Consider the following 26,837-nt stretch of genomic DNA (forward strand, 5'->3'; position numbering starts at 1 on the left):
GCTGCCCTGTGGCTTGTCCCCATTTATTGTTGCCTCTCTCTCCCTCTCTCTGGCTTCTTGCCCCTGTTTTTAAAATTCCTCCCTCTCTTCTCTCTTCCCTGTTGGCCGTGTGATCTTCAGCCTTTCTCCACCTCTTTCTGCCCAGCTCTCTGCGTCTATTCATTAATTCTTCCCTCTCTGCCCTGTAGCCTGTAGCTTCTGTCCTTTCTCCATCTTGCTGTCTCTGGCTTCCCCGTGACCCTCTCTTAGAATTGTTTCTCTCTTCTCTCTGTACGCATTGCGATTCCTTTTGCTCTCCATCTCCCTTTGTTTTGGTGTTTTTTTTGTTGTTTTTCTGGCTCCCTGTCCCTAATTGTTAATTCTCTGCCTTCTCATGCTCTGTACCACGTAGCCCCGTGGTTTGTTTTGTGGTGTTCCCTCCCCGGCCCCTTCCCTCCGTCGTTGGCTGTCTCGGCTCCCTGTCCCCGTGGCTTCATTCTTCCCTTTCTGCCCTGTTCTTGTCGCTTATCTTGTCTGTCTCCATCTCGCTCGGTCCAGCTTCCTGCCCCTGTTCTTCTTTCCTCCCTCGCTGTCGTGCTGCCTGCCCCAGGTTCTTTGTGCGTCTCCAGCCTGCTCCTCATCCTTCTTTGTTGGTCTGTGTCCTGCTCTTCCCCTCTCTCTGCTGCTTTTATCTCCACCTCCGTCAGGCTCCCTGTCCTCCTCTGGCCGTCCTGTTCCCTGCCTCGTGCCTTCTCACTACACGCACACACGCCCCCCCCGCCCCCGTCCAGCCGGATGCTGCTCTTCTCTCCTCCTACTGTCCTGTGCCCTGCTCCTCACCTTTGGTGGCCTCCCCCTCTGCCCAGCAGCCCGTCGCTCCAGGAGCCAGGCGACGGACGGTCCGTTCCCTGCCAAACCGGGACAAGCGCGTGCCGTGGCTTAGCCTCAGCTGGCAACTCTGCACTAGGGAGCTGCTTGCTCGCTCCACCCTCAGTGGGCTGGGGGAGAGAGCTGGAAGGGTAAAAGTGAGAAAAATCATGGGTTGAGATCAAGACGGTTTAATAGGTAAAGCAAAAGCTGTGCGTGGAAGCAAAGCAAGGAATTAATTCGCTCCTCCTTTTCGGCGGGCAGGTGTTGAGCTGTTTCTGGGAAAGCAGGGCTCTGTCATGTGTAACGGTTACTTAGGAAGAGAAATGCCGTAGCCCCCAAGGACTCCCCCTTCTTCCCACAGTTGGAACCCGCAGTTCGGTACGGGCGTGTAGTGCACGAGTGAGCTAGGCTACGTGCCTAGGAAGCCTCATCTCGTAAGAGCTGTAAGACACCCCCGTGTTCTCTTCAGGTGGAGGTCGGCCTAGAGTCTGGAGCTGCAGAAGAGGCAGGGAGGAGAGGAGGGGAAAGAAGCATGTGAACGGCTAAATTGTGCCAGCAGCGCTGAGAGCGAGAGTCGCGGTGAGTCCTGGGCCAGTGGGGCCCCGTTGCCTCTCTTGTACGTCCTGGGCCCTCCCTGTCTCTCCCCCGGCCCCCTCTCTTTCCTTACCTGCTGCAAAATTATTTTTTTTTTTGCGCCCCCCCCGCACCTTCTTTCTCCGTCTCGCTCTGAGTGGCTCCCTGCCTCCCCGTCTTTTCAGTCCTCCCTCTCTCTGTCCTGTAGCCTGTGGCTACTTGTTCTTTCTCCGCCTCTCTCTGCCTGGCTCTGGCTCCGTTTTTATTTTTTTACTCCTCCTGCTCTGTCCTGTAGCCTGTCGGTATTTTTGTCTTTCTCTGGCTCTCTCGGTCTGACTCCCTGTGTTACCGAAAAACGCGTTAAAATCGGAAACAACTCCTCAAGACCAATTTAGTATTAAAGAGCAGGCATTCTTTATTCACGGCGCCGGATGCACGGGGGATCGCTCCTCCTGGCGTGCGTACCTCACGCACCTTTCCCGTTCAATTTGTAGATCAAAATTTTACGTATTCATACGTATTCATTATTGTCCTGTCTGCTGATCGGTACAAACTTGCTCGTTCCGTATGTAAATCGCTGCGCAGGCTCGGTGGTGGTCCGTGAGTCGGTGGTCGCGATCTCCCCCTGCCAGAATTGCCTTTTACCTTCTTGGCTGTTAATCTTGGCAGTCTTGGCTAGTTCTCTCAGTCCGCTCCACGAAACCGCGTTTTGTCGTCCTTTTCTGACAGAAGCACGTTTTCTGTTGTTCTGCTGACGTTAACGATCGCCTAGGGACTAAAATGCAGATCAACAGGTGCGCTGATTCGTACGCTCCATGTTCCCGTAATGGAACACCGTCTCTGGTTGGCTGATTTCATCGCTTTGGTTACACCTGTTCCTGTTGTTCAGTTTCTTCTTTTTTGGCTTTGTGTGATTCTCTCTGTGATTCTGTTTTTCTCTGCCTCGCTTTTCCCAGCTCCCCGTCCCTCACTTGGAATGCCCGTTGTCCTTCACCAGCTCACTCTCCCTTGGTTGCCATCCCCGTTTCTGAATTCCTCCTGCTTTGCCACGTAGCCCGTGACTTTTTTCTTAATCTCTCTCTGTCTGCCTCAACGCTCCCCCCGCGCTTTTTCATTCGTCTGCTCTGCTCTGCACCCTGCTACTGTTCTTGCCTTTCTGAGTTCTTCTCTGTCGAGCTCCCTTTCCCTATTTGTGGATTCCTGTTCTTCCTGCAGCCACCGCTGTTCCCTGTGACCTCCGTCTCTCTCTGTCCAGCTCCCTGTCCCTAGGTTTTAATTCCTGCCTCTGCCCGCTGTAGCCCGTCTAGGTTTTTCTCTCGGCCTCTCTCTCTGTCCGGCTCCCTCTCTCTGTGTTCTAATTCCACGTTCTCTGTCACGTAGACCCGTGCTATTTGTTTGTCCTCATCTCTCTCTGTCCAGCTCCTTGCTGCTATGTTTTATTTCTTCCCTCTCTCTCTGTCTTTGTAGCCCATTGCTGTTGTTGTGTTTTTGGTTTTGTTTTTTTTTTTCCACTTGTTTCTTCGTTTGTCTCTGTCTGCCTCCCAGTGCCTGATCTTTAATTCCTCCTTCCCTGTTGGGCCGCTGTTCCTTTTTTCCATTCTACGTTGTGTTCTCTTTGGTCTGCTGTTCTTATTCATCGGTTCCCTCCTCGCTGCCCTGTGGCTTGTCCCCATTTATTGTTGCCTCTCTCTCCCTCTCTCTGGCTTCTTGCCCCTGTTTTTAAAATTCCTCCCTCTCTTCTCTCTTCCCTGTTGGCCGTGTGATCTTCAGCCTTTCTCCACCTCTTTCTGCCCAGCTCTCTGCGTCTATCCATTAATTCTTCCCTCTCTGCCCTGTAGCCTGTAGCTTCTGTCCTTTCTCCATCTTGCTGTCTCTGGCTTCCCCGTGACCCTCTCTTAGAATTGTTTCTCTCTTCTCTCTGTACGCATTGCGATTCCTTTTGCTCTCCATCTCCCTTTGTTTTGGTGGTTTTTTTTGTTGTTTTTCTGGCTCCCTGTCCCTAATTGTTAATTCTCTGCCTTCTCATGCTCTGTACCACGTAGCCCCGTGGTTTGTTTTGTGGTGTTCCCTCCCCGGCCCCTTCCCTCCGTCGTTGGCTGTCTCGGCTCCCTGTCCCCGTGGCTTCATTCTTCCCTTTCTGCCCTGTTCTTGTCGCTTATCTTGTCTGTCTCCATCTCGCTCGGTCCAGCTTCCTGCCCCTGTTCTTCTTTCCTCCCTCGCTGTCGTGCTGCCTGCCCCAGGTTCTTTGTGCGTCTCCAGCCTGCTCCTCTTCCTTCTTTGTTGGTCTGTGTCCTGCTCTTCCCTCTTTCTGCTGCCTCTCTTCCCCTCTCTCTGCTGCTTTTATCTCCACCTCCGTCAGGCTCCCTGTCCTTCTCTGGCCGTCCTGTTCCCTGCCTCGTGCCTTCTCACTACACGCACACACGTCCCCCCCGCCCCGTCCAGCCGGGTGCCGCTCTTCTCTTCTCTCTTCCTACTGTCCCGTGCCCTGCTCCTCACCTTTGGTGGCCTCCCCCTCTGCCCAGCAGCCCGTCGCCCCAGGAGCCAGGCGACGGACGGTCCGTTCCCTGCCAAACCGGGACAAGCGCGTGCCGTGGCTTAGCCCCAGCTGGCTATTCTGCACCAGGGAGCTGCTTGCTCACTCCACCCTCAGTGGGCTGGGGGAGAGAGCTGGAAGGGTAAAAGTGAGAAAAATCATGGGTTGAGATCAAGGCTGTTTAATAGGTAAAGCAAAAGCTGTGCGTGGAAGCAAAGCAAGGAATTAATTCACTCCTCCTTTTCGGTGGGCAGGTGTTGAGCAACCTCTGGGAAAGCAGGGCTCTGTCATGTGTAACGGTTACTTAGGGAGAGAAATGCTGTAGCCCCTGCCCCCTCCCCCCCCCAAGGACTCCCCCTTCTTCCCCCAGCTGTGTGTGCTGAGCATGATGTCAAATGGTATGGAATATCCCTTTGGTCAGTTAGCTGGGAAAGCTTTCCCAGCTGTGTCCTCTCCCAGCCTACTTGCTGGTGGGGCACTGAGATAACCAGAAGAGGCTCTGACTGTGGAAGCAGTGCTCAGCAAGAACCAAAACATCTCTACATTATTAACGGTGTTTTGAGCATAAATCCAAAACGTATCCCTTCCTAGCTACTGTGGCGAAAATGAGCACTATCGCAGCCAACGCCAGCTCCGTGCGGCTGCGGCAACGGCGGCCGAGGTGGCCTTGGGGCAGGGGGAGCGTTGGGGACCCTGAGCCACGAATGGCTCCTGGGACTTGTTACGTGCGCGCCTGCACAAACACCTGCCCTCTCGTTTGCCCTCAGGGCTGCGTTTGCGCTGCCTTTGCGTGGGGCAAGGGGCTGTGATGGAGCCCAGGGGAGGAGGTGGTGCACTGTGGGGGTGAGGGGAGGGGGCCCCCCGTTGCTGCTGTGCCTCAGCTGTGGGCGGGGTCTGGATGGAGGGGCCCCAGGTGCGGGCAGTGGGGCTGACGGCCCGGTTCCTCCCTGGAAAAGGGGTGGTGCCCGGCTCCGGGGGGCCAGTGTGAGCCGAGGGCGGAGCGGAGCGGAGCTGTGGCCGAGCGTCAGCGGGCTGCGACTGTAGCGAGGGAGGAGGTGAGCGGGGGCTGGGTGGTGGAGCGCTGCGTCCCGGGTCAAGCCCCGAGGAGGGCTGCGGCGGGGCAGCGCCGGGTCGGAGCGGGCGGTGGGGAGAGCGAGGCTGTGGTGAGGGCTCGGTGGGGCTTCCGGGTGCATCGGCGGGAGGGACGGTGGCCCGCAGGGTCCGAGAGCGGGGAGGGCGGGCTGGCGGCGTGCCGGGAGCTGTGGTGGTGCGCCTGGAGGCTGGCTGTGCGGCCGTGTTGTGGCGCAGAGCATGCCGGGAGGTGTAGTCCTGGCGCAGTGGCTGCCGGCCCTGTCACGTGGCTCGCCGGGGCGTGGCGGGAGGCGCGGTCTTCCGGCGCTGGGGTGCCGGGCGGCCGTGCCGCATACGGTAGGCGCGGTGTATTTTTGGGGTTGGATTCGTGTTGATTTCTGGGGGCTTGCGGGTGCGGCCGCTCCCCGAGAAGCGGTGAGTTCCCCGGGAGCTGACAGAAGGGAAGAGGGAAAGGAGGAGGACCTTTTCCCCCTGCCCAGGGCGCAGATGATGGCCGCCTCCCCGGCTCGCCGGAGCTCCCGCTCAGCCTCCCCTGGCCCCCCCTTGCCCCGTGCGCCTGCCCCCAGCCCCGGCACCTCCCCTGAAGCGTGCTGCGTAGCCCTTGGCCGCCCCCAGGCCCTGTCGTGAAGGCAGCGAGCCGGCCCTCGAGCGCACTGGATTCCCCCTCGGCGCAGGGGCCCGTAGCAGTAGCGCGGGGAAGGGGCGGTGTGTCCGGAAGCCCCTGCGCAAGGAGAGGCTTTGGTCAGGGTCGATCGACGGTAATGACGGTCGCTGTTTCTTCTTTCCCTCTCCCAGAGACCGTGCTGAGGACGTGGTTGTCTGTCCTTCCCCCGGGGACGCCGTCGACTGCGGCCGTCTCAGGCTTGCGTGGCTTCTCTCTGCCCGGCTTTGCCATCCTCGCGGCGCCGGGGCGAAAAGGGACACACAGAGCCCTTCCCGGCTGTGGAGAGGAGCTGCCTCGGCTGAAGCTGGAGACGCCAACGAAAGGTAAAGCAGAAGAAACTGAAGGCGCTCTGGCTGCCAGCTGCCTTCCTGCTGCAGGCAAGAGAGAGCCTGTCCCTGCAGGTGAGGGAGGAAGGATCCCCCTTCATAGTCCGCAGCGGGCCAGGCCACCAACGTGCACCGCAGGGTCCGTACGCGGTAACCCGGAGTTGGGTACGGGCGTGTAGGGCACGAGCGAGCTAGGCTACGTGCCGAGGAAGCCTCATCTCGTAAGAGCGGTAAGACACCCACGTATCCTCTTTAGGTGGAGGTCGGCCTAGAGTCTGGAGCTGCAGAAGAGGCAGGGAGGAGAGGAGGGGAAAGAAGCATCTGAACGGCTAAATTGTGCCAGCAGCGCTGAGAGCGAGAGTCGCGGTGAGTCCTGGGCCACTGGGGCCCCGCTGCCTCTCTTGTGTGTCCTGGGCCCTCCCTGTCTCTCCCCTGGCCCCCTCTCTTTCCTTACCTGCTGCAAAATTTTTTTTTGGTTTTTTTTTTTTTTGCGCCCCCCCGCACCTTCTTTCTCCATCTCGCTCTGAGTGGCTCCCTGCCTCCCCGTCTTTTCAGTCCTCCCTCTCTCTGTCCTGTAGCCTGTGGCTACTTTTCTCTGCCTCTCTCTGCCTGCACTGGATTCCCCCTCGGCGCAGGGGCCCGTAGCAGTAGCGCGGGGAAGGAGCGGTGTGTCCAGAAGCCCCTGTGGAAGGAGGCTTTGGTCAGGGTTGATCTGCGGTAATAACGGTTGCTGTTTCCTCTTTCCCTCTCCCAGAGGCTGTGCTCAGGATGGGGTTGTCTGTCCTTCCTGTTCGTCTCTTCCTCTCTCTATTCCTTTGCGCTGGTCCCTCTCCTTATTGTTTATTGTTTTGCTTCTCTGAACCTTTTTTTTATTCTCAGCATTTTCCCGTGACAGGAGCAGCAAAGAAGGGAGCGGAGCATCGGGGTATCCATGGAGAGAGCATTGGGCGTTCTCCTGTCTTTGTGGGGCTGACCCTGAGGAAGTGTGGTACGTGGGTCAGTAGCATGAATATATATATTTTGTGGGTGCACAAATCCGTTTCAGAGTGTCAGAGGGTAAGGGTTTTGTTCTGTTCAGTGTAAACATTGTTCTGTTTGGTGAATTTGTCGAAGATGAGAGTTCAGTGGGGGAGGAAGTCAGCTCTCTGGCTGGTTTGAGGGTAAGGTGGGCTGTACGTGTTTGTTGGTCATCTCTCACCTGCCAGATGTTTTGAACTAGTTGTATCTGGTTTTCGTAGGGAGTCACGAAGGGGTTTGGGGCTCCCCAGTGGCGGGTGCTGTGGCCAAAAGAGAAAGCAGGGTCACAGAGTGCTTCATTTACGGGGCTGGCCTCGGCCATCTACTGCACAAACTTCTGGTATGTAGCAATCGGGACTCGATTTCCTGAAGGAGGAGAGGATGATGGAGCTCGTTATAAGAGCATAATCGTTTTGTCTTCTTTTGGCAGTACGGGCACCCGAGGACCAGCTTGCTTTTGAGGAACGGCACGAGGATGTTGGTGTCGACGCTCAGCAGAGGAAGGAAGCTTCTTTTGGAGGCCAAGAAGATGAAGTAGACTGCTTATTTGTTGTGTTTGATTTTCATTGCGGGGATGGGGAGGGGTGGAACATGCAAAACGCGGTCCTGGGCAGGGGAGGTTTCTGATGTGGGAGGCCGTGAGAGAGATCATGGACGCTGCTGGACAGGCGTTAGAACCCGTTGCTCAGGTTGGACGGACCCGGCAGAACCACCGCACCATCTTAAGTAATGCCTGCTCACGTACTGAGATTTTAGTAGTTGCCCCCGCATCAGCTTTGGCTTTTCCTCGTCGAGCTTGTGTTTTGGCAAGAAGCGTCTTTCGTTAAGCGTTTGGGTCTAAGGGGTGTCCGTGAGGCTACGTGGTGCCCATCCCCATGAGATTTTGTGACCATCAAGTGATATTCAGCATCCATCTTATGCCCGTCTCCTGTAACTACTCTGCAGTTTTCGCTTAAGGCTTGATAGCGCAGCGTTAGCTGTGGGCGGCATTTACCCCGCTGGCCCCTCCACGCCGACGGCGTTTCCCCTGCCGGCCGCTGTCCGTTCCCTGTAACTGTGACTCTTGTCCCGGCAGAACCTTTGCCAAAGCCACCTTTGTGCTCCACAGCAGTCTGTTTTCTGTCTCGAGTATGTTTCTTTTCGGTATCCGATACCCCAGAGCTGTGTACCGTTGGCTCAGGTCTCTTCTTGAGCTTCTGCGAGAAGAGAGCGCCTTCATCTGTTTTTATCCATGTGTCTCCTGGGGTGTTTTTTTGTTGTCCTTTACAATTTAGTTTTGCCCCAGCTACTGAGGTGTTAATTTAGCTGCTTCATACGGTTCCCGATACGCTTGTGTATTTCCACGTTTCTTTTCGTGTTTTTTGTCCTTTGAGACTGATCTAGTTCTGTTAAGGGACTGAGCGAGAGAGAGCGTTGAGGTGACTCCGAATGGTTGATGGTTTTACAATAAATGATTTACTTTATAACCAGAGATATTTTTTGAGAAGGGGTTCTTAAAAGATTTCGTTCTGCTTTGCCATTCCGCTGGGGTAGATGAGCCCCAGCCTTTTTTCAGGAGGCTCATTCTGCTCCTGGGCTTCTCTGGTACTGTTCCTTGAGTTGGTTGCAGGTTTTGAGCTGTCTAAGCTCTTTGGGTAGGTGTGTTTTGACATTCAGAGATGGGGAGGTTTCTGGTTGAGGTAAGAGATTAAGGAGCAGTCAAAGTTGAGCAGCAGATATATATTAGAAAGTACACTTGTACGAGCTTTTGTTTTCCCTTGGGTCAGTAAGTTTGTGTTGGGTGTTCAGGGGTAGCAAGATGGTCTAATAGTGTGTTTTGGATTATTTGGTTTTGTGGGGGTGTTATGGTTTTGTCTGGGTTTTTTTGTTTGTGGTTTGTTGGGTTTTTTTGTGTGTGGTAGGTTTTTTGTTTGTTTTGTCTTGTTTTCCAGGAATTTTGACTTGACTGAAGGTAGAACCTTATATTTTTTCCACCAGTTTTGCCTGTGTGTTGTGCAAGTTGTGTCAGCGCGGCCACTCGAGCGTGCTGTCTGCCGAGAGGTTCTCCACGCGGCTGTTCATGGAGTCGCTCAGGAGTGAGTTACCTACAAAGGGAGAGTGTGTCGCTACACCAGCCACGCCTGTTTGCTTCCCATACTGCTTTTGGTGTTTGGCCTATCAGTGTCCGCCTGTGCTTGAGTCATCTGACACGAACTGTGATTTTTGTGTGTTGCGTGGTTTGACTTTTTCTTGCAGTTTAAGTAACAGGTCGAGGGTTAAGCAGGACAGTCGAGCGAGGCGTGATGGCAAAGGCGAGCAGATGGCGTCGTGTGCTGTGACGGGGCGGGCTGTGAGGTCACTCGTCTGGGATTTCTGCCTTTGGGGTCTCTGTGTTGCCGAACAAGTCAGTCAAAAGGATTTGTTAGTTTGTTTTGCGTGGTGAGCTCTTGCTTTTGGAAAGCAGTGTCCAACATCTGTGTGCCTCTCCGTATTTCCCCAGAAGTGGGCCCGGCATTGAAGGTGACGGTTCCCCAGCCATCGGGGACGGACCGAGAATGCGAGCAGGCACCTGACGTGGCCACTGACCCGGGAGGCACGGATTGGGAGGTGAGCGGAGCCGTGTTGGCACGGTAGGGGAAAGGATGAGTCTGGAATGTGGCTGTTGGTGCAGATGCACGGTAGGGAGCCGGACACGGAAGGGAGGGGGCGAACAGAGCATCGTGAGAAGGTAGGTCAGCACGTGACAACGGAGGGGTCGTGCAGTGTGAGCACCTATGTGACTAGTTAATGAAGGGACTCACAAAACTATATGCAAAGCGGGATGTCTGCCCCGAGCTCGTTGGGCAAGGTGAGCGATGAACAGGGAGCCGTAGCAGCTGTTATTTTTGAGGTGTGGAATTGTTTGTGAGCGGGCGGCCGCTTCCAGGCGCAGGGGTCGCCTTGTCTCTCTGGTTCTCTAGGCACCGTAGGTGGCGGCGGCCACGACATCCAGCCTCATTAGAGCGTGGGGGAGCGGAAGTTCACGGCGCTTCCGAGGAGGCTGTTGTTGCGGAAGTGGCCGGCGTTGAGTGGTGCGATGCTGAGTGATGGCACCGCACGTTTGGAGATGAAGAGTATCCGTGTGACCGCAGCCCCATCCTACATAGCCTGTGTGGCCTTTTTAAAGGATGGCTTTTGAGCCCCCAGATTTGGAAGGGAAGCTGAGGGGCCGATGCGGTCTTTGTGCGGGTGGCCGGTCGGTTGCGGGAAGCGCAGGTGGGGCGGGCAGGGGTTGTAAAATCAGCGGAGGGTACCGTTCAGAGACCGGACACGTTTGGGCCGAGAGAGGTTGTGGTGTCCTTTCTGCAAAACAGAAGCATCTGCCAGGCAGGGGAGTTCCTGCCTGTGCTTGTGCTGTTGTGTGGATTTTGTAGTCTGTCTTTGTTCCTTACTGTACTCGGGTCTCGATGTGTCTGTTGTTCTCCGTGCTGAGCAGGCACCTAGGTAGCAATATTGAGGGTTTTGCAAGCCCTGGCTCATCGGCATAATGGTAACCGAGAGCTTCCTTTCTCGCATTTTAAGTCTACTGCATAGATTTGTCTTGTGTCTGAAATATTAGACCTTTATAGAAGGTCATCTTTTTGCAGCGGTGATTAAGGCGGCCTCGATACTGCTGCTGAGGAGCAGTCTGAATACGCAGAGCCCTTTTCTGGGACCTGTTCCCTGCACCTGAACGTTCTGAGGTCTTTAAGAGTGGCTTGTCGCTCGTACGTCGTCCTAGTTGTGGGTATATGGTTTTATTGCAGGTGATGATGGTAGGTGACTTCTCTGCGGATGCTATAGCTTCTTCCTCGCTGCCGTATAGATCTTCTCGCCCGGTGGCATCTCTGGGCCGGAAGTCCGTCGTCTCGGTGAGAGTTTTCTTAGGTGCCTCGATCGCGTCGCTTGTAGTATTTGTGAGCGGTGTCGGTCCGTGCACGTCGATGCCTGTGTCAGAGCTGCTCCGCCTGGGGGTGTAGCAATGGTAGAGCGGAGGAAAGAATAGCAATAAGAGTATATGGTTAATGTTAATATGCGTAGACTGTTTTGGCAACGCCCGTACAACCCTCGTCGGAGCGAGTGGCCGTTGGCAGCGGGCGAGGATGGTAATTTCCGGGGTGTTTTGTGGGTGCCGAGGGGATGACCGTAGCTGCCTGGGAGAGGCAGCTAGAGTGCTAGCTGAGCAGAGGGCACCTCTCAGCTGTTCAAGTTTGTACGTGCGTGGGGCTTAACATTTGATTGAAGGTATTTCCTTTAATGGCATGCAGTAGTTGGGCTCTAGATGGTATTCCTACGTGGAAGCAAGACCTGTGGAATGGTTAAGCTGTTGCTGTGCGTCCAGGTGACTTGTTCTATCATGCTGTTCTTGCAGAGGATGAAGATGGAGCTGTGCAGGGTGACGGAGCAGAGCTGAGTAGAGCACACTAAGGCAGCGGGTCCGTGTGCGGGATTAAAGGGAAGATGCGACCGAAGGCTATTTGAGGAGCATTTCAGGCGAGCTGGGTCGCAGTGAGGGGGCGCATGGGGCTGGTGACTTTGTTCTCTTTGCTCTCAGGAGCACAGCGCTATCCCTAGGGGCTGGCAAGGTTCTAATTGTGGGGCCGGCGCCCATCGGGTGCTTCTTTTTGCGTTACAGTTTAAAGCGTGGATCGCTCTGATGTTTGAGGAGTTTCTGGGCAGTTGTCGTCTGCGGCGTCGTTCCCAGATGCGTGAACAGCTCTGCTCTGTCGCTGTCTGTTTTCAGGGAGCGTGATTTCTTCCCTGCATCCTTACGTTCTTAGGTCTTGTAGCTGGGCTTCTTGTGCCTCCTCCCTCTCAGTTTTGAGAGGAACTTCTTGTCACGGGCCCTGACGCTCTTCTAATCATTTTGGATCTCGTTAGGGCCTCCTTGCACCACTGTCAGGGTTCTGCAGGTCTTGTTGCTGGACGAGCTCTTCCGTCCAGTTGTCTCTGTGTTTGCCGAGAGCGTTCTCTCGTCTCGGAGGCGCGCAGTTTGTAGTGTTTCTCATAGCGTTGGTGTGTGCGTTTTGTGAGTTTGGCTCGGAGCCGCCTTGCTGGCCGTGTAGAGTCGGGTAGGTGGCACAGCGATGAGAGCTTAGGGTTCATCTGTTGCTATGCTAAGGCTGTTGGGGGAAAGGTGGTACCGTCATCTCGGATGGAGTGGCCCTCCTCAGCAGGCAAGGACCGTAATCACCGTGACGTTTTGTGGGCTCGGAGGCCGTGACCGTGGCTATCTGGGAGAGGCAGCTAGAGTTCAGCTGAGCAGATTACCTCTGCAGGGTGTTCAAGCTTGTACGTGCGTAGGGCTTCATGTTTGATGTCATATGTTTGTTTTTAATGGCAGGTTATAGTCGGTGTTCAGGAACAGTTAAGGTACTGCTGTGCAACCAGGCGACTTGTTTCGTATTGGTTTTGGAGATGCCGAGGGACGAGTCGTGCAGGGCGACGGAGGGGAACTGAGGGGACCGATGTAAGCGGGTGAGTCGGTGCGTGGTGTATATAGAGGGAAGATGTGACCGATGCCTCTATGACTCCATTGCTCCTTGCGTTTGTCTTTTGTTTTGGTTTTGAAGTAGCGTAGCAATGAGCAAAGGAGGCAAGTCGAGCAAGGCGAGTGGTGATTGGTGGGCTGAAGTAGCAGCTCTTTTCTGAGGTGTTGTGTTGCTGGGGAAGTTATAAGCAACGCGTGTCGTTTGGGTGTTACGGACGGCGGGCGAGGTGCCGTGTTCAGCTGCAAGTGACGTAGGCCGGGTGGGAGGCTGTCGAGGGAAAGGGGTGCGAGACGGGGATCGGTGCGGGCAGGCTGTGGCATCGGGCAGCATCTCAGGAGGTGCCTTTTCGCTTGGCTTTTTGCAGGTGCCGCTGGCAGGCTCGGAGTGCTGCTGCCGCACGCCTATGAGAGGTCTGAGAAGGTGGGGCAGCGGCCAGCATCTAAGACCAGAGAATGCTGTGGTCCGTCGTCGAGCTCTTCAGTTTTGTAGGTAACACGTGGGCCGTCTTTGGAACGGCGTATGAGCATTAGAAGTGAGCTGGGTAGTAATGAGGAAGTCACGGGGCGGTGATTTCTCACGAGCGTAACGGTAGTTTACTGTGTGTTGATACGTTTGGTGCCACAAGCGATGACGGAAGCGGGGTGTGATGCTGGAATCTGTGCAGAGCAGGTGAGCTGATGGGCATGTTCGTTTTGATGAGGGGGGTGCTCTGGAAGAGATCTGTGTTGACCTGTGTGATACTTATTGCTGGCTCTGGGTTTTTTCCTTATGATGAAGAGGCACCTGGCCACTGCAAGAATATCCTGGTTAGCTGGTGTGTTTCTTGTTGTGAAAGGATTCATAATCTGACCCATCTGAAAGCCCCACAGTGTGACTTTTGTTAGGAAGAGATTTTGAAAAATTGAGATATTTCTTATTCAGTGAGGTTGCATTCTATGAACTTGCCATCAGAGTGCATCTTAGAGACAGTGTCTTTGTCAGCAGAACTCATCAGCACAAGACTTGCAAAGTATTGCTTTTTTTTAAAGATAAAAAAATCCATGGTCCTTGCGGAGATCCAAGCACAGCACATACTCCAAAGGTTGATGGCATTGGTAGTGCTTGGGTTCTCAGTTGTAACAGTCGAGATACCATAAAATGCGGTTCGCCTGCATGCTTCGGTACAGCCGAACGCATTAGCAGGTCTGCCGGTCCTTCTTGGTAGCCCCGTGTATTGCAACACTGGGGATTTGATTTGTGTGGTTTTTTGTTGTGGTATTATTTTTTTCCCCCCCCAAAAAAGTAAAACTATCGGGGATCTCTTCACTCACCGATTCTTCTGTCATAAATGAAAGTTTAAAAAAAAGCTAACATCGTCTGATTTACGACGTGACTTGCGCTCTTTCAGCTGTAACTGCCAAGCAGATGTAGGGTACGATTTGTTAGGTGTACTTAAGCAGGTAGGTATTTGTTGTAAATATTTAATGAGGGGCGACTGAATGTTGTGGGGGGGTGTTTCCTGCCGGTATTTTGAGGGAGCGCTCTTAAGTACTTTATTTCAGTCTCGCTTTCGACGCGCGTTTCCCTGGCAGTTCAGCAGCATCTCTTGGGCGGGGCAGCTGGGCGGACGTCCCTCCCGACTCCGTAACACGCCAAAACCCCCCAGTCACGTTGCTGCTGTGTATTTTGGAGATAGATAATCTTATGGCGGGCGTGAACGGCTGTGCGAGTTGAATGAACGCAGAAGGAAAATGGAAAGCTTTTAGAGCCTAGACGCTCATATTGGATGTGCGTAAACACGCGCCCGCCTTCTCAGCACAAAGTGAATTACTGAGATTTATTCTTAATTTTTTACGTTACTCTTTCAAGTTTGACACGCTTCACTTCAGGCTTCGTGGAGCCAGGCAGCAAGACGTGCGGCGGCAGGGCGAGGGCTGTAGCTGCTGCGGTGGATCTGTAAGCGGAGGTTCCGGTTCCGGTACAACTTTGCCCCGCAGCCTCACGGGGTTATCTCCCCGCAGCGGTGCCGTAAGGAAGGGATGAGACGTTTTCCAGCACCAGCCAGAGCGTTCAGTGTTACGCGAAGGATCTGTTCAAAATGGTATCGGTTAGTCTTAATACCGTTTTCAAGCGTTCCAATCACTCTAGCTTTTAAAGGATGTGTTGTGTTTTGACGTGACCCGTTTGCCTGGAATCTTGCTGCGGCTCAATTTCCTTCCTACCCCTTATGCTGACTGAGCTCCTCCATTTTCTTCTGTGCTATTTTATTAACGTGCTGAAATATAGTTTGGGATTTCTGTTTTTCAGATGTCGTCTAAGTGTCTCGTGATGCTCAAGAGATGCCTGCCGGTCGTTAAGCGTGGTGAAGGTAAGGGGCCATCCCTCGGCCTGGAGGCTCCTGGCTCTGTCTCCAGCGGGTGCCCCGCAGGTGCGGCCGCGAGGGCTGCCCGGTGGGGAGAGTCGGGGCCCCCAGGGACCGGGGCTGTTTGTCACCCCGGGGAGCCCGTCCCAGTGCGGGAACATGTCCGAGCGGAGCCCGAGAGAGACGTGACACCGTCCTCTGGCACGCTCCTGCTCTGCCGTGGGGCAGCCGCCAGCCTGCGGACAGGGGCTGGGGGGGCTGCAGCTGTTTGGGGGGGCTGCCCCACCTTTTAGATTTTAGCAGAGCTCCCCCTTTTCTGGGGGGTGTGGGAGGGGTGTGCGTGTACCTTTGTAAATGGCACTATTAAAGTAATGAGCTGCAGGTTGGAGCAGGTTCCCTTGTTTAGTGCCCTTCTTGGGGGTGAATAAAATTGGGGGAGTCCTGGGGGGGGTGTGATGATGTCATGTGGGGTGCCCCGGTGTCACTGGGGGAGCTGATAATGCGTCAGAGGAACAGGTGAGTGGGGGCGTCATGTAGGGGTTCCCCCCCAAAAAGGGGGGTTACAGCCCCAAAATGCCTGAAAATTCAGGGGGGCTATTACAAAAACCTCTTATATATATTGACATGTGTAATATTAATTTATAGATGCATAAAGGGATTTTGAGATAAGAACTTATCTCTCCTATATTATATAACGGATTTCGGGATACAAAAATTCTGCATCGAGATGCAGGGTTTTAAAACACAAAAGTAACTCGACCGTCTATATATCTAGATCAAAAAATAAAGGAGTTTAAAGTGAAAAGGATAGATGAAGGAATTCAAAGCAGAAGAAAGTCTGACTAGAGCGAGCATCTACGCTTAGTGTGTGTTACATAGTCTAAGTAGATGTGTAATCTAAATAGAGGTTATATAGAGTGAAATAAGCCGAGGTATAACTGTAAGTAGATGTCTAAATAGAGAAGTCGAAAAAGATTGAAGTGTCAAAGGGTAAGTAAGCAGATAGCTAGCCTAAATAGCTGTTTTATGTACGTGTTAATATGGAAGTCTAAACAGGTATGTGTAAAGAGATATTCTGTGTAAGTGTAAATAGCCTAAATAGGTGTAAGTGTAAATATAATAGCTAAGTCTAAACAGATGTTGTATGTAAATGTAAAACAGATAGTATATATAAAATATAGATGTACTCCGTAAGGATGTGTAAGTAGACACATAGTGCAAATGTCTATGCTATGTAAGGTTTTAAAATGCAAAGAAACCACGTTGATAGAGATGTTTATAGAGAAGATTTAAAAATTAGACACACAGCCCACCCCCCAATCAACTGAAGGCACAAAAGCGCTTTCAAATGCTGCCCCTTCCCCGTTCTCCTTCTCCCATCCCGATTTGGGGCCGATTCCCCCAAATGGGGACTTTCCCCTCTGGGGCTGCGTAGGCAGCCTGGGAGCTGCTGCCAGGGCAGACACACACTCCAAAGCCCCTGAGTCTGGGTCTGCAATGGGGGGTGAAAAACCCCAAACAGGTTTGGGGGAAAGAAAACAATTCGGGGCTCTTGGGAAAGCCCACTCCTGCTGGGTTTGTGCAGTTGGAAAGGAGGGGGGTAAAAAAAGCGGGGGTGGGGGGGCGGAACCCTGCTAACCATTCTCATGCACAAAAGCAAAAAATCGCCAATTTCAATGTTGTGGAAAGGGTGAAAAAAACCCGGAAGTGAACCGTTTGGAAAAGCAATCCCAACTTTTACCTTATGGAAAAGCAAAAAAAAAAAAAAACCCCAAACGGACAAAACCAAAGTAACCCGAACAACAACAAAAAAAGCCAAACCATCCAACCGGAAATCACCAAAACTAAATAAACCCACCGAAAACCCTAAACTGGGGAAAATTTGGGGTGAAACACCGGCAGTTTGAGGGGCATTGCTGGGGCTTCTCTGGAATGGATTCGCCGGAGCGGGTCAGTTATCTGGAGCGGATCATCTGCTGCAGGTTAGCCCAGGTGAGTTGCCCGTTGTGGATTATCCTGGGGGGGACCCCCTGGTGTCAGTCATCCCCATGCATGTTCCCCGTGGCGTGTCTGCCCAGACATGCCCCTGTCCAGCGGTGTCCGCCTCCTCCCCCGCCCTCCCTCTGCGTGTGTCTGTGCCCTCCCAAACGCTTTCCCCTGACATGGCCCCCCCGCATGACTTTTTTTTCCCCGGTGACGTCCTCCCTCTCCCTGGCCTCCTGTTCTGTGCTCGCTGAAGCCTTGTGCTGACGCAGGATGAGCAGAGCAGGGTCCTGGCAGTGCAGAGGCGAGGCGAGGCGCTGCCAAGCCAACGAAGCCCAAGGCTCAGCAGCGCACAAGTCCTTTGCAGGTCAGCCACTGGCACCTGGTCTGCCTGGCTGCCCCGTGCCCTGACGCACAGCTGCCCCCCTCACCCCAGGCAGCCTGCCTTCGGAAGGGCAGCTGTGTTCCCCTGATTGATTTTCTTCTTTAACCCTCTAGGACCTGTTGACTTGCTGCTCTCCCTGTCACAGCCCTGATGCCGCAGGCCTACAGCAACTGATGGGGCTCACTCCGGGGGGGTGGGGGGTGGGAAAGGGGACCTTTCTCCCCAGGTCGTTTGTGCTGCTTCTCCTCCCTAGGGCGTGGGGTGGGGGTGAGTGGGGCAGGAGGGAGGACGGTAACGGCCACCTGATTTTTAAAGCAGTCGAGACGGAAGGACTAAAATGCTCGAGGCACTTTGGTGGTGGGCGGTGCGGAGGCAACGACTGACACTGCTGGGGCTGCGGGAGTGGGGAAGGTGCAGAGAAACATGAGCTCTGCGCACGCAGTAACAGTTCCGTTATCCCGGCGAACGTGACCCAGAGCCGGCGCGGGTCTTGCCCCAGAGAAGAGTCACGGACGTCGTGCCGCTGCCGCCGTGCTGTGCTACGGCAGCCGGGAATCGCGCATGCGGAGTGGCGATGGTGGACCCTGCTGACACCGTGCGGCCAAAGTGCGGTACCGCACCCGGAACAGACGCATGCGCAGTGGCGACGATGTGTCACTGCTCGCTGCTGCCACCGAGCGACCGAACCGCGGAACAGCACGGGGGGCCAGCTGCGCTACCCTGCTCGCGGCAGTCACCGAGCGCTCAAAACCGGGTACTGCAGACGGGCAGCCGCCCGTTCCCGAGGGTGAAGTTTTTTCGCTGGTCGCTGCTGCCACCGTGCAAGCAGATGCCGGGTACTGCAGCCAGGCAGCTCCGTATGCACAGTAGCGCTTTACTTTCTGCCCCTGCTTCCACCGACCGCCCAAACGCTCGCAGTGCAGGTGGGCAGCCGCGCATGCGCAGTGGCGCCTTTTTGTGCTCGCTGCTGCCACCGAGCGATCAAACCGCGGTACTGCAGGTGGGCGGCCGCGCATGCGCAGTGGCGCCTTTTGCTCTCTGCTGCCACCGTGCGACCAAACCGCGGTATTGCAGGTGGACGGCCGCGCATGCGCAGTAGCGCCTCTTTCTGCTCTCTGCTGCCACCGTGCGACCAAACCGCGGTACTGCAGGTGGGCAGCCGCGCATGCGCAGTGGCGCCTTTTTGCTCTCTGCTGCCACCGTGCGACCAGACCGAGGTACTGCAGGTGCGCGGCCGCGCATGCGCAGTAGCGCCTCTTTCTGCTATCTGCTGCCACCGTGCGACCAAACAGCGGTACTGCAGGTGGGCGGCCGCGCATGCGCAGTGGCGCCTTTTTGTACTCGCTGCTGCCACCGAGCGACCGAACCGCGGAACAGCACGGGGGGGAGCTGCGCTACCCTGCTCGCGGCAGTCACCGAGCGATCAAAACCGGGCACTGCAGACGGGCAGCCGCCCGTTCCCGAGGGTGAAGTTTTTCCGCTGGTCGCTGCTGCCACCGTGCAAGCAGATTCCGGTACTGCAGCCAGGCAGTTCCGTATGCACAGTGGCGCTTTACTTTCTGCCCCTGCTTCCACCGACCGCCCAAATGCTCGCATTGCAGGTGGGCAGCCGCGCATGCGCAGTGGCGTCTTTTCTGCTCGCTGCTGCCACCGTGCGACCAAAGAGCGGTACTGCAGGTGGGCGGCCGCGCATGCGCAGTGGGCCTTTTTGCTCTCTGCTGCCACCGTGCGACCAAACCGGGGTACTGCAGGTGGGCAGCCGCGCATGCGCAGTGGCGCCTCTTTCTGCTCTCTGCTGCCACCGTGCGATCAGACCGCGGTACTGCAGGTGAGCAGCCGCGCATGCGCAGTGGCGCCTTTTTGCTCTCTGCTGCCACCGTGCGATCAAAGAGCGGTACTGCAGGTGGGCAGCCGCGCATGCGCAGTGGCGCATTTTGTTCTCTCTGCTGCCACCGTGCGATCAGACCGCGGTACTGCAGGTGGGCCGCCGCGCATGCGCAGTAGCGCCTTTTTGTGCTCGCTGCTGCCACCTTGCGATGAAACCGCGGTACTGCAGGTGGGCGGCCGCGCATGCGCAGTGGCGCCTTTGTGCTCTCTGCTACCACCGTGCGACCAGACCGGGGTACTGCAGGTGGGCAGCCGCGCATGCGCAGTGGCGCCTCTTTCTGCTTTCTGCTGCCACCGTGCGACCGAACCGCGGAACAGCACGGGGGGAGCTGCTCATGCGCAGTGGCGCCTTTTTGCTCTCTGCTGCCACCGTGCGATCAAACCCGGGTACTGCATGTGGGGGGCCGCGCATGCGCAGTGGGCCTTTTTGCTCTCTGGTGCCACCGTGCGACCAAACCGCGGTACTGCAGGTGGGCGGCTGCGCATGCGCAGTGGCGCCCTTTTGCTCTGCTGCCACCGTGCGACCAGACCGCGGTACTGCAGGTGGACAGCCGCGCATGCGCAGTGGGCCTTTTTGCTCTCTGCTGCCACCGAGCGACCAAACCGCGGTACTGCAGGTGGGCAGCCGCGCATGCGCAGTGGCGCCTTTTCTGCTCTCTGCTGCCACCGTGCGATCAGACCGCGGTACTGCAGGTGGGCAGCCGCGCATGCGCAGTGCCGCCTTTCTGCTCTCTGCTGCCACCGTGCGATCAGACCGCGGTACTGCAGGTGGGCAGCCGCGCATGCGCAGTGGCCACCCTTTGTATTCTGCTCGCTGCTTCCACCAAGCGACCGAACCCCGGGACTGCAGGCGGGAGCTGCGCTACCCTGGTAGAGATTTCCACCCGCCCCTTACCCGATCGCGGCAGTCACCGGTCGATCAAAACCGGGTACTGCAGACGGGAAGCTGCCCGTTCCCCAGGCTGAAGTTTTCCTCTGGTCGCTGCTCCCACCGTGCAAGCAGATGCCGGTACTGCAGCCAGGCAGTTCCGTATGCGCGGTGGCGCTTTATTTTCTGCCCCCTACTTCCACCGAGCGCCCAAACCCTCGTACCGCAGGTGGGCAGCCGCGCATGCGCAGTGGCGACCTTTTAGCTCTCTGCTGCCACCGTGCGACCAAACTGCGGTACTGCAGCCAGCAGCCGTGCACGGGCTGTAGCGACATTTTGCCGCGCTCACTTCTCCACGCCACTTAGTGACCCCCCCGCACGCTACGTGGTGACGTCACCGTGGGGGCCGGAACCGTGTAGGCACAGCCCCTAGCGACAGGTGTTGACCCCTTGCGATAGCCCGTTGAGGGCGGTCCTGATACCCCTCGCCACGCTCTTAGCAACGGGCCCTGCCCCCGGCGATGGGCAGGCGGGCCGTCTGATGTCTGACCCACCTGGCCCCACCCACCCACTTTGGTGCTGTGCGGTGCACTTTGCTCTCTGCTGCCACCCTGCGAGCCTTCATCCCTCGGGGGGGCTCGGCCCGCCCCTTTTGCGGGGCGCTGTGGGAAGGGCGGGGGCGGGGCCCGGGGGTCGAAGAGCCCCAGCCGGGGCTCGGGCAGCTCTTGCTGCCCCTGGGCTTCTCTGCCGTCGGTGCTCCCGTGTTCCCTCGGGCGGTCGCAGCTTTGGGGCTGTCTCAGCCCCCCGGGCAGGCGTGCTCTGGCGTTTAGAGAAGCGGAGGCGTTGCCTGAGGTAAGGATTCCAGAGCTTGGCACTCTTTGGCAGCATCTGTACTAGAAAGGTCCCTTGTGGCCTGCTTTGCTTTTTTTCTCCCGGGATGTTGTTTCGGGCGCTGAGGGGGCGGTGAGACGGTTTAGTGGTATGGTGTTCTGTTTGGGGTTTGTTTTTTGCTTTGCTGGTTTTCTTCCCCCTTGTGAGATCATTTCATTCATTTATCATTTCATATTATCATTTACCCCACGCCATTTCCGTCCCCTTTGGGCAGCAGCGGATCTGCTGCCGCTTCAGGCGGCCGCTTTCTCGAGGGCGAGGAGCTGGGACGACAACGGGCCGCTGCAGGCTCTGGTCAGGGTAAGAGGCTGTTCCCTGGGGAGCCGGCGCAGGGGGAGCGGAGGTACGCACGGGCACTTGTCGGTGCCCCTGACCGGTAAAGGGAAGGTTAAATTGTTAGAGTGCAAATAAATACATTTTATTTAGGGAGGAGTCGTGACTAAATTTAATCGCACCTATTACTGAGCAAACCAGGCAGTCATTATTCCTAATCTGTAATTAAAAAAAAAATAAAGGCAGTCCTTTTTTATGCCATAAATAGAGTTGCGAGTCATTAATAGCTCAATCTAAATACAGCCGTTATTACATCAACTGCAGGCATTAATGACTCCTGATCAGAAACAAAATAAGGACAGTTTTAGAATCTACAATGAAAATTGAACTGGAAAGCTAAATTGGGAGTGGGTAATACTGAAATTGTAACAGGGCTGTTAGAAAGTTCAGAGGCAGCGACAGCTCCTGCTTCCAACCCAAGCAGTAAACGAAGCTTTAGATTCTTAAATGAACAGAAATAAAGGTGAGCTGTTAAACAGTGGCTGGGGTCAAGCGTAGGCATTAAGAAAATTTGCAGGTGCGGGTGATTCCTGACGAGAACTAACAATTCCAGAAGATTTAGATTTAAAATGACAAAGCTAATGGAGTGCCACAACCGCCCGGATGTAACTGCAGCCGCTTTGGGGGAATGCCCCAGCCCTCCCCAACCACCGCTATTAATTACTGCCAAGGAGAGCGAAAGTGAAAGTAGAAGCAGTGCAGGTGAAATGCGAGCAGTACGCTTTTCCTAAGTCATCTCTTCGTGTCAGGAGAGGAAAGAAAATGGAAAGAAGATGTTTGCAGGGGGTCTGTGCTGGGTTGCCTGCGCGTCTCTTCCGTGCGTCCTTGAGGAGGCATTTAGCTCGTGTTGGGCGCTCGCAGGTGGAGACAGGGCGAGCTGGAGGCAGGATCGGTGCTGGCCCTGAAAAAGGGATGGGCAACGAGCTGAGAGAAGAGGGGGCAAGGGCTGAAAAAGGGTCTCCAGTTCTGCAGGGAAGGCAGCGGGATGTGACTCGGCAACCGCTCTGAGGAGTGCAGGGTCATTCGCTGCGATGAAGTCAGGGTCTGCGGCTGGCCCGGAGAGGCAGCAGAAATCCCAAACTCTTTGCAGGGGTACCGGCCAGATTAGGGCAACACCTGAACAGTAAAACCATTTAGGGGAAGCAGAGCTGGGCTGCACCGCGTGGCCAACCTCCCTCTTCTCCGTGAGTCCCAAAGGGGCAGCTCCAAGAATGTGCTGAGAATTCATCCCTTGCGCTAAAAATGAGACGCAAGTAGCACCCACCCGTGAATTTTATTTTCTCTCTCGCTCTGCGGCTCCTGCCTGCTTGTCTCTCCTCAGTGCTCACCTGCACCCGTGCTCGGATGGGGCAGCTGAGGGAAGGTGCTGCCATCTCCCCAGCCCCGGCGGACCGCCCCTCAGCTGTGTCCTCTGTCAGGGAGCGTCGTCATCTCTCCTGCCTCCCAGAGCGTGTCCTGTAGTGGCAGACGCGCGGGCTTTTCCCTGCACGCGCATACGGGAAGGGAAGCGCAGTGAGAGCTGGGCTTGTCAAAGAGTAACGGGGGTGGTGGGAAGCGTAGCTAGAACCGGAGAGCTACAACACAAAAGCAAAGCAGACGGGACACAAAAGTAAAATGGTGCACAGGAATGCTGAGGCGAGAACTCCCGCAGCACACGGGAAATCAGTGTCGGAATCTATTTTCTTCTGACTGCCAAATTAAAAATAATGGCACGCTTTGCAACGCTAAGCTCGCTCTGATCGTCTGAACTGTTTCTTTCCAACTCCCCACCGCCCCCAGCACACCGTTCAGCCTCCTCAGCCTGAAATGCCTTGTTTTCCTTCTTTTTTTTTTTTTTTTTTTATGACAGGGCAACTTCTGTTCCCGAGGTGGTGCCTACAGTACAGCTATCTCTTCGAAGGCAGTTTGGTTTAGGTCAGAGAATGTTTAGCCTGGACTGAATCAGCCTCTGTTTCTATTTCTGGAAATCATCGGTCCTGTGCATAAAGCCCGGAAAAAAGGAAATATGAACCAAAGGACGTGGGGCCTGCAGGGGTAGGAAAATATTTGAGAAGAGGTTCAGTGGGGAAATGATTGTTTGTCTGTGGGGCGTCCAGGCAAGCAACCCAGCTGCTAGAAAGCGGCGCTGTCCCCAGGATGGCCTCGGCGGTCCCGTCGGAGTCGGGGGAACAAGGACAAGGCAGGGTGAAGCATCTGACCTGCCGTGTGGAACGTGACTGTACAAAGCACGTGTGATGCACTGCAAGTTCATTTGTTTAAACTGTGAGTTAAAGAAGGTGTGCAGTTGCTTTGTAAACAGCCGACGCTCTAAAGCTACACCCATCTAACTGCTAGCTGTATTAAATCTATCGTATTGCTGTTTCTGCATTAAAAAAAGTAACAAACCAACACACCTATGTAAGCACGTCTAAGTACAATGGAAAACCACTGTTTAACGCGTGGCATGTGTGGGTTGTTTTTTTGGGGTGGGAGGGTGGGGTGTATGACAAAAACCTGCGAGAGACACACGCACACACGCACATGTAATGTTTAGCGCTCACCTAAACCCAAAAAAGAAAATCCACTCTTTATTTTGCAGCATTAGCATTAGCTTCCAGCGCACAGCCTGAGCGCGTACCTCTGCTCTCACCATCTGCTCCCTCTTCAACCGTGTGTGGCTGTCATCATCAGCTTGCACAGGCTTTCCTCGTGCAAGTTTCCGCGACAGCTTACGAGAAGGCAGGGAAACCAACCCAGCAAGACGCGTAGTGCCTTCCTCTATGGGCTCCGTCCAGCCTTTGTTAAAATGAGCAGAAAAGAAATCTGCTGCTGCCTTTACCCTGACTCGCTCTTACAGAGAGCATCTGACTTGACCCGCAGCAAAGCGATGCCCCAGGCAGCAGCACGTATTGGCGCGCACCGCGGTTTCACCCACCTGTTTTACTGCGCCGGTCCTTTCCCACGGCCGATGCCGCAGATGTGGCGCGCCCCACCCCCAAACCTCTTTACGAGGGTTCCCTGGGCTCTGCAAGTCGCCTGCTGGACGTGTTGCTGATTCAGGCACGGGCAAAGTCAGCTTCTTCGCTGGCCTCGGGCCAGGGCAGCCACGTACTCGAGGGAAACTGAGAATATCTCCAGCGAGATCTCACCGGGAGGCTGGGACCTCGTCAGTAGGGGAGAAAGCCAAGCGACTGACACTGAAAGGGAGCTCTTTGCTAGGCTGTAGATCGTAAAGTTAAAAAAGAAAACAAACCTGCCTTTTTAAAAATGCCCTCTTTTGAGTCTGCCACGTTTGATACAGATTTTTAAAATTGCAGGGTATATCTCCTACAGGCCTCATGCAAAGGGAAGCGAGTACCTCTGGCTCTCAGGACAAGGGGGTCCCTCAGGAGCCCAGGCGCTCACGCCAGCCGGCATCTGGCACAGCACAGGGCAGGAGCTTTGGCAGTAGTACGTGAGCTGAGAATGAGAGTCAGGCAGCACTGCACGCTTCTCCTGTGAGCCGCCGAGGCTCGCGCGCTGTACCTTCCACAAATAAAAGGCCAGAAGAGTCAGCATTTCTGCTAGTTCCAGCCTCATCCGTACCCTCGTTAGTGTAACTGTAAGCGAGCGTCCCGTAGCGACTGGGAGCGTGGCAGCTGGGCTTCCTGCGCTGTCTTAGGTTGTGCCCTTGGAGAGACCCTTCTCCGAGCCCCGGGCTGGGTGGGCTGCGGTGCCGTTCAACGCTGAATAGGCACGAAGGCCTATAAACAAAATGTATTTATATTGCACCCATACCCGGCAGCCAACCGCCGCTTTATTTACGTATTCTGCACCTCCTGCCGACGCTTTTAAACTTAGCCGATATTGCCGCAGTTTTCTCTGACGGGGCAGGGGACTGCCACGCAGCAGGGGGAGTTTCTGGGTGCCTCCCACGGACACAGACGTCCTCAGCTGGGTAGGGACAGGGTGAGAGCTGGAACAACTCTGCTGACATGTAAGGGCCGTCCCAGGGCAAGGCTCCTCGGTCTGGGGGCTGAAAGGCGAGCCGCGCTGGGTGGTTGGTGTGGGAGTTGTGGAGCAAGTAGGGGAAAAAAAAACCAACAAGAAAAAACCATCCAAATGTTTCACAGCAGGTAGAAAGCTTGGCAGAAAGCAAACTGAATGCTGTAAAGACAAAAGCCGAAAGCCGGCTATGGACTGTACGAAAAGAGTCAGTGCCACGGAAAGAGGTTATTTCTTCAATTGACCATAGGAGGCTTTTTGTGAGATAACACAACACCTCTTCTTTCTGCTACGGCGCGGCACCGCAGCAGTAATGGGCCAGAGCGTGCGAGCGCCTTTGGCAGTATCGGTAACGACCGGGGCACGGCCGACCGGCCAGCCCACCTTCCGCACAAGGAAAACACCATTCCCCTGGAACGCCACGCAGACCCAGGACGGGTAAGGCGGAGGCCGAGCCCAGGCGCCCCCATTGCCAAGGACCACCTTGGCCTTGCAGCGTCTCACGCTTCGGGGTGTTCTGCTGGCCGTGGCTAAGCTCAGGCCCTCTGCTCGTGGCTGCCCCCGGTCCCCCGGCGCCGGTCGGGCCCCAGCCCCCAGCGCGGTGCGGCGCAGGGCAGTGACCCAGCAGGGCGGCCCCACGGGCCCCAGCCCCCCACCCCCCGCCTGGGGCCAGGGCCCCGCGGCCGCCGGCCCCTTCCTCCTCTGCCCGCTCCCGTCGCGGACGGCTCGGTATGTGTCACGAGGGGCAGCCCCGTTGAGCAGCTCTCGGAGGGCGCGCGGCTCTGCCCGGCCGTGACCGGGGCCCGCAGGGGTTTCCCGCTCGCTCGCTCGCCCCGAAAGGAGCTGGCCCCGAGCCGGCGCGTCCCCCCCCGCCCGGCCCACGGCGCCCTCGCGAGCTGAGCGCGGCCCGGCCAGCAGGGGGCGCTGGCGCTCAACGGCTGGGCGCGGGGGCGGTCCGGCGCGGGGGAGGGGCCGGTGGGGGCCGGTCCTTCCGGCCGCCCTCTAAGGGCCGCCCCGCGGGGCTCCGGCTTCCGGTGGCGCAGCGCGGCGGAGCGGAGGTGGGAGCGGTGCGTGGGGCGGCTGCGCCGCGAGGTGTCTCTTTGCGGTGCCGGGGCCCCTCTGCGGCCCGGCGTGGGAAGCCCGTGGCCGGCGGAGACTGCTCGGAGCTGGGCGGGGAGCGCCGCGGCAGTCCGACCGCAGGCAGCCATCCCCTGCGGTGGCCGCCAGCTCCTCAGGACTCCTGGAGGCCTGGCAGCGCCCGACCCTCGCCTGCGGCAGCCGCCTGGGAGAGCAGCGCGGCTGTGGCCAAGGGCCGGAGAGCGCTGGTGAGTGAGTTCGGGCAGCGGTGGAGGCTCCGTGCCGGGCCCGACCCCGGGCCGGGGTGGGGGGGGGGCGGCTCCGTGCCGGGCCCGACCCCGGGCCGGGGTGGGGGGGGGCGGCTCCGTGCCGGGCCCGACCCCGGGCCGGGGTGGGGGGGGGCGGCTCCGTGCCGGGCCCGACCCCGGGCCGGGGTGGGGGGGGGCGGCTCCGTGCCGGGCCCGACCCCGGGCCGGGGTGGGGGGGGGGCGGCTCCGTGCCGGGCCGGGGCCCGGGCCGGGGTGGGGGGGGGGCGGCTCCGTGCCGGGCCCGGGCCCGGGCCGGGG

The 26,837-nt window shown here is 56.5% G+C and overlaps 1 long non-coding RNA gene across 1 annotated transcript in view; it reads left to right on the forward strand.

Annotated features, from left to right (window-relative positions):
* The window catches only part of LOC142050945 (uncharacterized), a 40,259-nt gene extending 24,597 nt beyond the window's left edge, over positions 1 to 15,662 (forward strand). Inside the window, exons 8-15 of the long non-coding RNA XR_012658221.1 lie at positions 1,319 to 1,428; positions 5,843 to 6,034; positions 6,294 to 6,403; positions 6,933 to 7,025; positions 7,276 to 7,394; positions 7,485 to 7,588; positions 9,534 to 9,640; positions 14,830 to 15,662. This is a non-coding gene — a long non-coding RNA (uncharacterized LOC142050945). The remainder of the gene's footprint in view (positions 1 to 1,318; positions 1,429 to 5,842; positions 6,035 to 6,293; positions 6,404 to 6,932; positions 7,026 to 7,275; positions 7,395 to 7,484; positions 7,589 to 9,533; positions 9,641 to 14,829) is intronic.
* The last annotated feature ends 11,175 nt before the right edge of the window (positions 15,663 to 26,837 follow it).

Source organism: Phalacrocorax aristotelis, unplaced genomic scaffold (genome assembly GCF_949628215.1).
Source record: "Phalacrocorax aristotelis unplaced genomic scaffold, bGulAri2.1 scaffold_64, whole genome shotgun sequence".
Taxonomy (NCBI): domain Eukaryota; kingdom Metazoa; phylum Chordata; class Aves; order Suliformes; family Phalacrocoracidae; genus Phalacrocorax; species Phalacrocorax aristotelis.